Source organism: Giraffa tippelskirchi, chromosome 7, assembly GCF_054371585.1.
Source record: "Giraffa tippelskirchi isolate mGirTip1 chromosome 7, T2T-mGirTip1v1.2.pri, whole genome shotgun sequence".
Lineage (NCBI taxonomy): Eukaryota > Metazoa > Chordata > Mammalia > Artiodactyla > Giraffidae > Giraffa > Giraffa tippelskirchi.
The window spans coordinates 149,013,384-149,027,407 of NC_137281.1; the positions used below are offsets into that span (position 1 = coordinate 149,013,384).

Consider the following 14,024-nt stretch of genomic DNA (forward strand, 5'->3'; position numbering starts at 1 on the left):
AGTGGGTTGCCATTTCCTTCTCCAGGTGATCTTCCTGACCCAGGGACCAAATCCATGTTTCCTGCATTGGCAGGCAGATTCTTTACTACTGAGCTACCAGGGAAGCTCACAGTTGATCTTATCGAACAACAAATTCTTCAACTAATTCTTGAGTATCTACTGGGGGACTGGGCCAAGTGTGTGTGTGTGTGTGCACAGAAGTCAAGAGCTAATAGTTTAAGTTAATGGACTTTTGGGCTAGGGTTTGATTTAGTAACAGACCCTTCAAATAGTACTTCCTTAAACAAGGCTAAGGTTTATTTGCCAGGGTCTGCTAGGCAGACCACAGCTAAAACGGGGTTCCAAGGTACAAAGAACCTGGGTTCTGACATTTCTAAGGCATTTCACTCATCATCTAAAATGGCTCAATGCCACATCTTCATTCCAGCTAAGAAGGAGGCAGAAATGGCGCTAAGAAGGGCATGTCTTCTCCTTTTAAGGATATAACTCAGAAGTTTCATACACCACCTACTGTACATCCTGTTGTCACTTAGCCACATATAGCTTCAAGGAGGGGGAGGCCTAGAAACATATTCCTCATTCCAAGTGACTATTAACCGGGAAATATCACAGGTCATATTATTCTGGAGAACAGGAGAGTGGATTTTGAGGAACAAATAACATCTGCTTCCGCAGGGTTATATAAAATATGAAAAGGCATTTATGAAGCCCTTGACTTTTCTAAGCAAGGGTGTACAATAGGCCTTCAATTACAAGGATTGGACTAAGAGATTTGGATTCCAAGAGCTGAGAGCCAGGAGGTGCATATCACTTATACTGTGAGAAAACAGGAGCCATCCTAGAATATGAAACATTTAAGGCTGACATCCCTGTTTCCAAAGTCTCCCAGAGTACTTTTATTTTTAATAGCAACTTAACTTTGCATTATAATTACTTCTGAGTGTGGATGTGTCTGTCTCCCCAATTATACTGTGCTCCCGTGGGGCGGGGACGCTGTTCTGTGTCTGACTCATGGTAGGTACTTAGTAAACATCGTCTGATCCGTTGTGGGGGGCTGACACACACTCCCATTCCCACTTCTGCCTTCTTGCTTTACCTGAACTCTGACCTTCTCTTTTGAGAAGTGCTGAGGGTGAATCCAAGTAATAGCTGAGGACCTGGATTCAGGGCATTAACTCTGTTCTTGGGATACCTGGTTGCTTCCTTAACTGAAGCTAACTTCACCTGGGAACTATCTGCTCCAGCTTCTGGACACCCTCTGTTCTGACTATCCATTGCCATGCAACAAACTACCCCAAAACTTAGTGGCATAAAATAACTGCTCACAGACTATCAGGAATTTGAACAGGGCACAAGTAGAGATGGTTTCTTTCTGTTCCACAATGTGGGGGTCTCAACCAGAAGACTCAGAGGCTGGGGGTGACTCAACATCTGGGCTTAGAACTATCTGAAGGTTTCCTCACTCTGATATCTGACAGTTGATGCCGGCTGTTTGGCTGGTACCTTCCGCTGGGACTGTTGCTAGAACACCCTTTTACACTAGGCCTCCCAGGTGGCTCAATGGTAAAGAATCCTCCTGCCAATGCAGGAGGCAATAGGAGATGCAGGTTCCATCTCAGGGTAGGGAAGATCCCCTGGAGAAGAAAATGACAACCCACTCCTGTATTCTTTGTCTGGGAAATCCCATGGACGGAGGAGCTGGTGGGCTACAGTCCATGCGGTCGCAGAGTCAGACAGGGCTAAGCAAGAACACATGCATCCTCAGTACCCAACCCTTGCCCACAGCTCCTTGAACCTCCTCACCTGAGCAAGGTGCTCTTAATCCTTTCCCTCCTCTGATGCTTGTATCCACTTTGCCCACCTCTCTCGCTCCCCTCCTCCCTCCCCCCACTTCTCAGCACACTCCCACCCCCACTTTTTCTCTCCCACATTCTCTGCACCCTATCTTTGTCTCTTTATCCCGTTCTCTCTTAAAAAAAAAAATCAATCCACAGAGCGATTAGATTTGCAAATGAGCGGGCAGGAAACGGGGAACAAAGGGAACCAGAGCCGAAGAGAGAGCAGGTATAATTACTGTAATTAACTCAAGCAGTGGGGACATATCCCCTCTCCCCGCAGCGCAGCGGCTGCTGAGAGGTGCTGAGAGGCTCTGCGAGGCACCACAGGGGAGGCCAAGGGGAGCCCCCCCCCACAGCCCATGACACTCAGACCGCTCCCCCTCCCCAGGGCCCGGGTGCTTGGAGGTGCCCAGCTGGGAAGCCCCTCCTGGAACAGTGCCTGTGCGAGGATGCATCGCATCTCCTGTCCCAGGCTCAGCCGGAGCAGGGAGTGGGGATCTGGGCCCAGACAGAAGACAGAGCGGGGCCAGAGAACAAAATCCCCTCTTTCCTCTCTTACCTGGACACTGAGCTCTTTACCCGCTCTATGACATCCTGAGAGTCTCTCTGGTTTCCTTGGGGTCCACACGTTTCTAGAGACCTTGGAGGAGGAAACTTGTCTCCCATCCCATGAAACTGTCATATCTATGTCCCCAGTTCAGTTCAGTCGCTCAGTCGTGTCCGACTCCTTGAGACCCCATGGACTGCAGCATGCCAGACCTTCCTGTCCATCACCAACTCCCAGAGTTTACTCAAACTCATGTCCATCAAGTTGGTGATGCCATCCAACCATCTCATCCTCTGTCATCCCCTTCTCCTCCTGCCTTCCATCTTACCAAGCATCAGGGTCTTTTCCAAGGAGTCAGTTCTTTACATCAGGTGGGCAAAGTACTGGAGTTTCAGCTTCAGCATCAGTCCTTCCAGTGAATATTCAGGACTGATTTCCTCTAGGATGGACTGGTTGGATCTCCTTGCAGTCTATGTCCCTAGTCAACCCCCAAAACACACCTCTGGGCACTTGGGGTTTTCAACCGCACCTTTGCAACCTGACTTCTTGGAATGCTCCTCAAGTCTTCATCCCTTAGCCAAATCTGACCTTTTGATACATCCTAAACATATGCTGCATTCTTCTCTTTCTCTGCCTTCTCCTGTGAGATCGTCCCTTTCCGCCTGTGCTGCACTCCCCCAAATGCCAGGTGGTGAAACATTATCCACCTTTTGAGACACATTTGAAACTAAAGCCATTTCTGTGAAGTCTATAGTGATCTCACTCCTCTACAGAGGCCCATGGGCCTTGTCTCTTTTATTGACTTAACTTACTATACTTCCTGTCCAACTCCTGTTCTTCAGAGAACGTGGACAGACCCCGACTTTGGATTCCTGGAGTTTGTCACCTCTGGGGGTCTGTGTCATTCAGACCCCTTTCACCTTCCAGCGACAGAAACCTCAAGGCAAACTGGCATAAACAACATAGGGAATTTACTAGTTTACTGTCAGGCACGGCTGGATCCAGGAGCCCAAATGTTATCGTCAGATCTTTCTCTCTCCTGTCTTTCTCAGTGTGTGTCTAGGCAGACCTCTCTACAATGTGGCCCCCCGCACCCCCAAGCTGACATCATTCCTAGAGCCAGCTGTCTTAGGGAGAGAGTTTCTTCCTCCCAAAGTCCCAGCACACACCTGAGATCATCGGGCTGGATGGGGTCCAGACTGCTGAGAGAAATGAGGCCCAGTGACTGAGCAGACTGGCGTCTGAGGGAGCAGTGTGGTCAGGCCTGTTCACACCACATGGATTCCCAGTGGGGAGGAAGCTTCAAAGGACAGTGGAAGAATGGAGCAGGGATGTGGCCGGGGGAAACCTCAGACGCCTGCTGCTCCCTGAGAGCGCCCAGCTGAGGGCCCCGTCCCCGGAATGCCCCATATCCTCCCAGCCTCTCCTTCAACACTCAGCCCAAGTCCATCAGCTCTCTGAGGCCTCCTTGCCTGCTCTCGGTGCCCAGTGCGAGTCAGGCATGTCCAGCTCTTTGTGACCCCCTGGACTATACAGTCCACGGAATTCTCCAGGCCAGAGTACTGGAGCGGGTAGCCTTTCCCTTCTCCGGGGGATCTTCCCAACCCAGGGACTGAACCTAGGTCTCCCACACTGTGGGCGGATTCTTTACCAGCTGAGCCACCAGGGAGGCCCTAGGTGCCCAGAGTCTGTGTCATTTAGCCAGGCACACACCTCTGTGCTGCCTTCAGATGATATTTATGTTTTCGTTTGTTATAGCCTCGTCTGAGCAATGAGATTACAGACCCACTGGGAGCAGGGATGTGACCATGCTCGTGTGCTCCCCTCCCGCCCTGATACCGCCCTGGGCACCTGGACAGCGCTCTGGTGGACCCAGCCCAGCCTGCAGATGGTGGCCAGGTCTGAGAAGTGGCTGGGTCCGTTACCAGCTGAGTGACCTCGTGGAGTCCCCTCAGTTTCCACATCTAGAATTTGGGGCTATGAAAACACCTATTTTACAGAACTGTGAAAAATAAAGGAGACAGTATGTGTGGAATTGCCTCTCATCTTTTCTTGGCTAAGCCCAGACTGTGGTCCTCCAACTGTGTGATGGGTATTTAGTGACCACTGAGGTAAGAAACAGGCATTCACCTCCTTATTTCTGTGACAGTGAGCTCTCCAGGCTTCCCTCTGTCTCCCTAGTTATTTGTTTTTATTTTCTTGGCCAGCTCCTCTTACTTTTTTCTTACATATTAAACAACGTGCGTTTGCATGGTCAATAGCACAGGTGTGGTCCTACATTGCCCCTGTTGGGGTTGCAGTTACACCACTTGCGAGAGTGTAAGCTTAGGTGTTATTTTACTTCTCAGGGACCCAGTTCCTTCGTTTAGGGATCACTCCTCACAGAGTCTTTCTGGATGTCTAATCCCCTCCTCCCAGGATGGTCTAGATGCCTCACCTACAGCACCCTGGGAATATCTCTGTCCTAGAAATTTATCATTTTTCTTGTCTGTCTCCTCCACTAGACCATAAACATTAAAAACAAGGTTCTCATGTTCAAATGCCTAAAATGTTCAAATGAGAAATCTTAATAGTATTGAGTGAGTTAATTTGTGTAAAGTACCTAGAATAGGACTTGGTGGGGAGTAAGTGTTATAAAATTGTTAACTATTATTTCTATTTTAATGTTCCACACTGAAATACATTATCCTTCAGCATCAAGTCCAGTCAATTCTTTCTCTGTAAAACTGCTCAAATTCATTCTTTCACTGCTCTCCATCCCTTCTCATAATTTCTTTTTTTAATTAATTAATTTTTTAAATTGAAGGATAATAGCTTTACAGAATTTTGTTGTTTTCTTAACTCAGGCCCTCAGCATATCCAGCATGGATTACTCCCTCATTCTTTTAATTGATTTTCCTTATCTGTCTTGCCTTCTAATCGATTTTCCACACAAAAATCTGATCATATATCTCCCGTTTTAAGTTTTCAAATGACATACCACAATGATGAGGATACAACAAAATCCAAACTCATAGAGTATGATGTATAATGTGCTTCATGATTTTTTTCCTGCTTATTTCTCTAGTCTTGTCTGTCTCCACTGACCCCTCATGTCTGAACACATCTGCTTTCACTTCCCTCTTGGTCTAGAATGCTCTTACTCCCTTTTTTCTTATGACCACTTCTTTGGCATCCACTGAGCCTTCATTTAGGGATCACTCCTCACAGAATCTTTCTGGATGTCTAACCCCTCCTCCCAGGATGGTCTAGATGCCTCACCTACAGCACCCTGGGAATATCTCTATCCTAGCAATTTGTCAATTTCCATGTCTGTCTCCTCCATTAGACCATAAACTTATTAAAGACAAGGATCTCATGTTCAAATGTCTAGCTCTTGGCACAGTTTCTGGCACCTCATCTGGGCTCAGTGCTTGTTGAATTAATTGAATAATGATCCCTACTGAATTTGTCAGGAGCCTTCTGATTGCAAGTGACAGAAATTGACGTTAGGCATCACTGGGTCCCTGTACTCAAATGACACCACCAGGACAATATCTCTCTCCAGCTCTCGGCTTTGTTTTCTTCTGTCTTGGTTTCATTCTCAAGCTAGTGCCCTGAAAATAACCATCAGGAGCTTTGCAACCCTGAAAAATCCTGAAATTTATGGCATCTCTTTCCCAGCATTTTCAGTGAAAGTCTGGACACTACTGTCATTAGACCAATTTGATTACTTGCTATCCCAGGGGCATGAAATGTGGTGATTGGTTAGAAATAACAGAAATTTATTTCTTATAGTTCTGGAGGCTAGAAGTTCAAGATCAGTGTACTGGTAGATTCTGTACCTATACTTCCTAGATGCTCATCTTTTGTTATAATCATACATGGCAGAAGGGATGATGGAACTCTCCAGCATCTCTTTCTTTTTTAATCATCAGCTAATTTGTATTTGGTTTGTTTATAGTAAATCCAGTCTTAATAATATATATGACCTAATGCTTTACAGAAATAAAAAAAACTATGATTAGTAATAATTCAGCTAAAGGTAGATTTAAACTAACATAGATTTCATTAACAAATCAAATTTCATTAACAAACTGGATTTACTTTTTTAACTTTTTATTTTATATTGGAATAGTTTATTAACAATGTAGTGTTAGTTTCAGGTTTGCAGCAAAGTGATTCAGTTATACATATACATGTATCTCTTCTTTTTCATTTTTTTTTTTTCAAATCTAGGTGCTCTTACATGAGGGTACTAACTGCATTCCTGAGGGCTCCACCCTCATGATCTAATCACCCCAGAGACCCCACCACCTAAGATCATAATATTATGCCCATCTCTGGAACTGAGGGATGGTCATGGTCACCTGAAACAAAAGGACAAAATTCATGTCATCCTTGAGAAACCCGAGGCTTGGGGTGTTTCAGTGATTTGCCTGAGTTTAACCAGCTTACAAGAGATGGGGCCAGATTCTCAAACAGTCTGACTCCAGAGCCTGCCCTCTTATAAAACAAGCTTTTTAAAAGGAATTTATGTACACAGTAAAAATTCCAAACAGTGAAAAAAGGTGTACAGTGAACAGGAAGCTATACTTCAAGCCCTGACCCTGGTCCTCAACTCCCCTTTTCTTCCCTGCAATGATTCCTCCAGGAGGTTTCATCACTTCTATGCTTTATTATGCTGATCCAGAAGAGTCTGTGTCTGGATCTACTATGTTCCCGCTTCAAAGGATTTTACCCCATGCTCAGTTTATTATGAGGTCTTTCTGTTTGGGCTGGCAGGAACACAGACTAGTTCCAGCTGGTGTGAAGTTGAGAAACTGCTGGACTTACTGCTTTGCCTTGGTCCTTTCTCAGCCTCTAGTAGCTTCTCACACATGTACTGACCAGTTCTCAGGCAGTAACTAGAGGGAATCCCTCTGCAAGTTGCAGGAGCTCTCTCTTCTCTGACACCTTGCCCTGTCAATCCAGCTGATGTGGACACCCTGATACAATTTCTGCCTCCTTAACTCAGGGAGGCCACCAGGTTCCACCTGGAAAGGACCACCTAGCAGTAAGCTGGGGCAATTGTATGGCCACTTCCTTCCTTTTCCTTCTCTTATTGTTTAGTCGCTCAGTCGTGTCCAACTCTTTGTGACTCCATGGACTGCAGCATGCCAGGCTTCCCTTCTCTTAGCCATCAGCAACTCTTCCAGCATTGTCTGATGCACAATGTCTTAAACTGTTATTTCCTTTTGTCATTAAAAAAAAAAAAAGGAATAAGGAAAGAGGGTAAATCTGGTTCCTACTACTGCACCATGGCCAGAAGGAGTGCTGCTTTCACCAGGATTTATGATTCCTTCCAGACATATTCAGTGCATAAACAAGCATATACCCTCTCCTCTTTTTGCTACAGTTTTGCACCTTATTTTAGTTTCTTATTATCCTGCAGATTGTTCCCTATAGATTGACCTTAGTCTTTTAAAGACAGGGCCTACACTCCTAACCCTTACTCTAATCTGCTTCAGTGAATGACAGCTGAGTTATAATTGGCTGTAATTGATGCTCAGTAAATAGTTGACAAGTTGAATAAATTATGTTGAAACTGCATCCAGGTGGCCGGACTCTCATGTTCTGATGACTGGAGGAAATAGGATATACCATATTCAGTTTGGGGTCCTTTGTATTCCAGATTGCTCTGTCCTCTCCTTTTATTTCTCTGAAGTTTCTTCTTGCTTTCTGGCCCATTGAGACAGATGCAGTAATATCTAAACCTCAGCTCTTGTCTTATCTCCTATTTGATAGTCTAGTTTATAGGACAAAGCCATATCCTCTGTATAAAAAGAGGAGCACACGTACCCTTTTGGGGTACCACTGTAAGTGTTGGAAGATATGGAAGTGTGCCTAGACAGTGCTTGGCTTCTAGAAGCTCAGCAAATACTTTTTAGATGAACTTGGGGCTTACTTGTGTCTTGTGCAATTACTCTTTAGGCTTCTGGTTGTCTGACATCTATTTAGGATCTATTAAGTGAGGCTGTCAAAAATGAGTGTATAGAGATAATTCATTCTTACAAATAGAAATGGAAAATACCCTAAATAATCATAGCAACAGAATTTAGTTGTTAAATTTGTGAGATAAAGTTATTAAATAATGGTGAAAGATTAGCATATAGCAAGACCCTGATGCTGGGAAAGATTGAAGGCAGGAGGAGAAGGGGACGATAGAGGATTAGATGGTTGGATGGCATCACTGACTCGATGGACATGAGTTTGAGCAAGCTCTGGGAGTTGGTGATGCACAGGGAAGCCTGGCGTGCTGCAGTTCATGGGGTCACAAAGAGTTGGAAATGACTGAGCAACTGAACTGATTAGTATTATCTTAGTCTGTTTGGACTATGACAAAAATACCACAGACTAGGTTCTTTGTACACAAAAACTAATTTCTCACAGTTCTGGAGAATGGGAAGGCCAAGAACAAGGTTCTGGAAGATTTGGTGTCTGATGAGAACCTGCTTCCTGATTCATAGGTGACCATCTTCCTATTGCATTCTCACATGGCAGCTGGGATACGGAGCTCTCTGGAGCCTCTTTAATAAGGGCACTAACCCGGTTCATGAGGGCTCCATCCTCATGACCCATCACCTTCTAAAAGCCTTGAAGCAGGAGATGGTGGGCCCCAGGCTGAGCAGCTGGGGGTGGGCCCCTGTGCACAGATACTCCAAGATGAAGATAATAGCAAGAGTGAAGAGGAGTTGAGCACTGCCCAGATGAGAGATGAATAGACCATGTATTTATCATTCTTGAGATAAAGGAGACCTTCCCAACTTCACATGCACAGAAAGGGTCCTTGGGGGTCAAAAAGGGAGGGAGCACCACCCTGGAGTAGGTGATGTCTACTACTATAGGCCTCTTAATTAGAATCCTTTTTGGCTAAGAGATGCATATACACACAGGGGAGGACCTTGGGATAAATTAAATATGGACTCAGAGCCCACAAGACAAGATGATTGGCCAGAGGAAGCCCAGAAGAATTGCCCATGTAAGTGATTCAAACTACCATGAGAGCGTGAGGCCGCCTGTGGGTATCTATTCACACATAAATTTTTCCTCCTAACAAACACTTGATTATTTTCACTACTTCCCATCTCTTTGTGGAAATTCATTTATACAAAGTCAATGGGCAAGGCCTTGTCACTGGCCACTGACCTAGTGGATAGGATTCAGTGCTCTCACTGTGGTGGCCTGACTTCAGTTTCTGGCCCGAAACTGCAACACTGATTCAAGCCGTTGCAGGCTGTGGCCACCCACAATCAGCCCCATCTCTTAATAGCATCACACTGGGGCATAGGATTTAATATATGAATGGGGAGGGGGACAAGCATTCAGTTTATAGCAAGTGTTAACTCAATATATAGCTCTTAAAAGTGTGTACTAGTGTGTGTCTCTGTGTGTGATAAAGGCTAACATGGCCCCCACATGCCGGTCAATCACTTCACCTGGGCTTTAGCTTTCTCTTACCACAAATTTGGAATCTAACACTCAGCCTTAGGTACAAGTTTACTATTTAACATCTCTTCTAGTTCTCACAGCACCCCGAAAAAGTGGCATTATTTGCCTCATTCCGAACAGAACTAGTCAGGGACATGTAGCTAACATATGGAGGAGCTAGGATTTGAGTTCGGGTCCTTCTGACTCTAAAGCCTGAGCTCCAGCTGCTCATGGGGGTTAAAACATTGTTCCCAAAGTGTGCTCTGCGTAAATCTGCTCCTATGGATGGTTATAAGCAAAAAAGTGCCCTATTCTTAGGGATATTTGCATTTGTTTTTGAGGAATTTGCATTTTGGTTGTGATATAAAGTGGGAGACAGCTCACACAGTGTAGGCACATGCCGTTTTACTGGTATTTATTTGCAGGTGAAGTGTTTTATTTGTTTACAAATTGAAGGTTTATGGCAACCCTGAATCAGGCAAGTCTGTTGGTGCCATTTTTTGCTCACTTCCTGACTCTGTGCACATTTTGGCAATTCTCACAATATTTCAAACTTCTTCATTATTGCTATATTTGTTATTGTGCTCTGTGATCAGTGATCTTTGCTGTTACTATTGCAAAAAAGATTAGAAGTCGCTGAAGGCTCAGATCATGTTTAGCATTCTTTAGCAAGACAGTATTTTTTAATTAAGGTATGTACATAGCTTTTTTAGACATAATGCTATTGCACACTTCATAGACTACAGTACAGTGTAAACATAACTTTCATATGCACTGGGAAATAAAAAACTTTGTGTGACTCACTTTGTTGTGATATTAGCTGTGCTGTGGTGTTCTGGGGCCAAACCCGCACTATCTCTGAGGTGTGCCTGTATTTCCTATTGTCTGCCTGTGGCTCAGAGAGGAGTTTTAAACAGATGATGGCTGGGTTGACACCTTGGTATATATGGTAGCCATTTCTACAAGCTGCCCTGACTGTAGAAATCCGAATATCAGGATGAGGAAGGCTCCAGAAATAATTTTTCAGGCCTACCTCTTCATTTTAAAAATGAGGAAATTGAGGCAAATGGAGACTACCTTATTCAAGGACACCACTTGCTTTGGCTGAGAGTATCTAGAGCTCCCCGACTGCTAGTCCAGTGCTCTTCTGGGAATAAGAGTGTGTGTGTGCTAAGTCGCTTCAGTTGTGTCCAACTCTTTGTGACCCTATGGACTGTAGCCTGCCAGGCTCCTCTGTCCATGGGATTCTCCAGGCAAGGCTACTGGAGTGGGTTGCCATGCCTTCTTCCAGGGGATCTTCCCGACCCAGGGATCAAACCCATGTCTCCTGTGGTTTCTGCATTGCAAGCAAATTCTTTACCACTGAGCCACTGGGGAAGCCCAGGAATAAGAGAGTTCTTTCTAAATTTCCTGGCAATTGATGAGTAGTTTTATGTATATTTTCCCTCTGATTCCATTTCTCTGTGTTTTGGCTTATGTTCTTCCTCTTTCTGTCTCAGGCCTCCTCCTGACTGTTCACAGTGAGAGGACAGGTTGCTCCAAGGAAGAGGGGGCTAGAGAGTTGAGCAGAGGGGGCTTTAGGATGTAGGAGTACAGTCTTGCATCAACTCTGATAGGGAGAGTTGTGCATCATTACACCCTGGATTTGTGACTGAAAAGCTATGTGTACAGATAAGATTTTATAAGTGAATCATATTAGGGACGCTTCTTGGATAAGACCTGCCACGCACCCTTTGCTTTATCCATTCCATCTCTAGAGATTTAACTTACAAAGATACATGAAAAAGGATGTTTTGAAAAACACTGTATATAATAGCAAGAGACTATAAACAACCTGAGATACCACTGATGGGGGCATGATTATAAAAACTGTGGTACATCCAAACAGTGGAATATATATGAGATGCAACATGGCAGATCACATGGGCTAATATGGTGCAGCCTACAAAATATATTAAGTTGAAAAAACAAAGTGTATATATGTCTTGATTTGGGTTTCTTTGAAAGAAAGCCTCAGACAAGGACTTGGGTGCTGAGTCATATACCATTGTGTGTGTGAGTGTTTATCTTGTATCTTCTTTATCCATTCATCTGTTGATGGACACATAGATTGCTTCCTAATCTTGGCAATTGTAAGTAATGCTACTATGGACATTGAGGGGCATGTATCTTTTCAAATTAGTGGGTTTTTGGATATATTAATATACCCAGGAGTGGGATTGCTGGATCATATGATAGTTCTGTTTTTAGTTTTTTAAGAAGCCTCCGTATTGTTTTCACCAGTGGCTGCACAAACTTACTTTTCCACCAACCGTGTACAAGGATTCCCTTTTCTCCACATTCTCACCAACATTTGTTATTTGTGTTCCTTTTGATGATAACCATTCTGACAGGTGTGAGGTGATATCTTACTATGGTTTTGATTTGCATTTCTCTGGTGATTAGCAATGTTGAGCATCTTTTCTTGGCTGTCTGCATTTCCTCTTTGGAAAAATGTCTATTCAGTTTTTCTGCCCATTCTTTAATTGGTTTTTTTTTGAGTTGTATGAGTTGTTTGTATATATTGCATATTAATCCCTTATTGGTCATATAATTTGCAAATATTTTCTCCCAGTTAGTAGGCCATCTTTTTGTTTTATCAGTGGTTTTCAACAGCTTTTAAGTTCAATTAGATCCCATTTATTCATTTTTGCTTTTGTTTCTTCTTACTTTAGGAGACAGATCCAAAAAATATTCCTGCAAGTTATGTCAAAGAGTACTCTGCCTATATTTTCCTCTACGAAGTTTTTATTATAGTGCCTGGTCTTACACTTAGGTCTTTAATCCGTTTTGAGTTTATTTTCATACATGCTGTTATAGAATGTTGTATTTTCATTCTTCTACATGTAACTGTCCAGTTTCCCCAGCACCTCTTACTGAAGAGACTATCTTTCTTCATAGTATATTCTTTAATCATCAATGAAGTTTTGATCAATGATCATTTTAAGTTAATTTTTGTTTATAGTGTAAGGCAATGTTCAAAGTTTACTTATTCCTGGGATATTCAATTGTCCTAGCAACAATTGTTTAAAATCCTTTCCCATTGGATTACTTTGGCAGTTTTGTCAAAAATTAGTTGATCACATATGATTTGGTCTATTTCTGAACCCTTTATTCTGTTCCACCCATTTATACATCTATCCTCTGTTAATAGCACACTGTCTTTATTATTGTAGTTTTATGATAAATCCAAAAGTAGTGTAAGAGCCAAGTGTGGTTCTTACACTGTTTCTGGATGTAGTGTAGGAGATAGGGTAAGTCCTCCAACTTTGGTCTTCTTTTTCAAAGTTGTTTTGGCTATTTTAAATTCTTAACATTTACATACAAATTTTGTTATCAGTTCATCAATTTCTATTAAAAAACCCTCAAGATTACATTGAATCCCAATAAATTGGAAAATACTAAACATCTTAATAATATTGTATCTATATCTGACAATCTGTAAATGTTGTATATACTTCCTTCATTTAGGTCTTAATTTTTTCAGTATTTTATCATGTTCAGTGTGGAGGTTTAGCATATATTTTGTTAAATTTATTCACAGTGTTTTATATTTTTTGATGCTGTCACAAGTAGTGTTTGTGGCAGCCAGCCTCCAGGTTGGCCCTCAGTGCTCCTTCTCTGCTGGCATTCATGCCCCTATAACACACATACATTGTACCAGGTCTGTGTGACTAACAGGATACGGCAAAGTGATGGAACGCCACTTCTGAGAGTAGGCAGTAAAAAGGCAACATGGCTTCTTCCTTGCTCTCTCTTGGATTGCTTGCTCTCGAAATATGAGAACGGCTCTACTTGATGGTCCAATGGGGTGAAGAGCAGATGCCATCATAAACGAGGAGCTGAGGCCTACACTAACAAGCCGTGAATGAGTGATCCTGAAAGTGGATCCTCCAGACCCAGTCGAGTCTTCATATGTCAGCAGCCCTGGCCAACATCTTGGCAGCGACCTTCTGAGAAATCCTGAGCCAGGCGACCTGTTGAATCTTCTCCCAGGTTCCAGACTCGTAGAAACTGTGTGATAATAGATGTTTGTTGTTTCAAGCTGCTAACTTGATAATACATTATGTAGCAATTGAGAACTACTACAGTAGTTAAAAAAAAAATGACATCTATTTTATTTCAATTTCTAACGCTTTGTTTCTACCATT

The 14,024-nt window shown here is 43.3% G+C and overlaps 1 pseudogene; it reads right to left on the bottom strand.

Moving 5' to 3' along the window:
* Nucleotides 1-13,439: 13,439 nt before the first annotated feature.
* The window catches only part of LOC145513864 (cyclin-dependent kinase 1-like), a 37,365-nt pseudogene continuing 36,780 nt past the window's right edge, over nt 13,440-14,024 (bottom strand).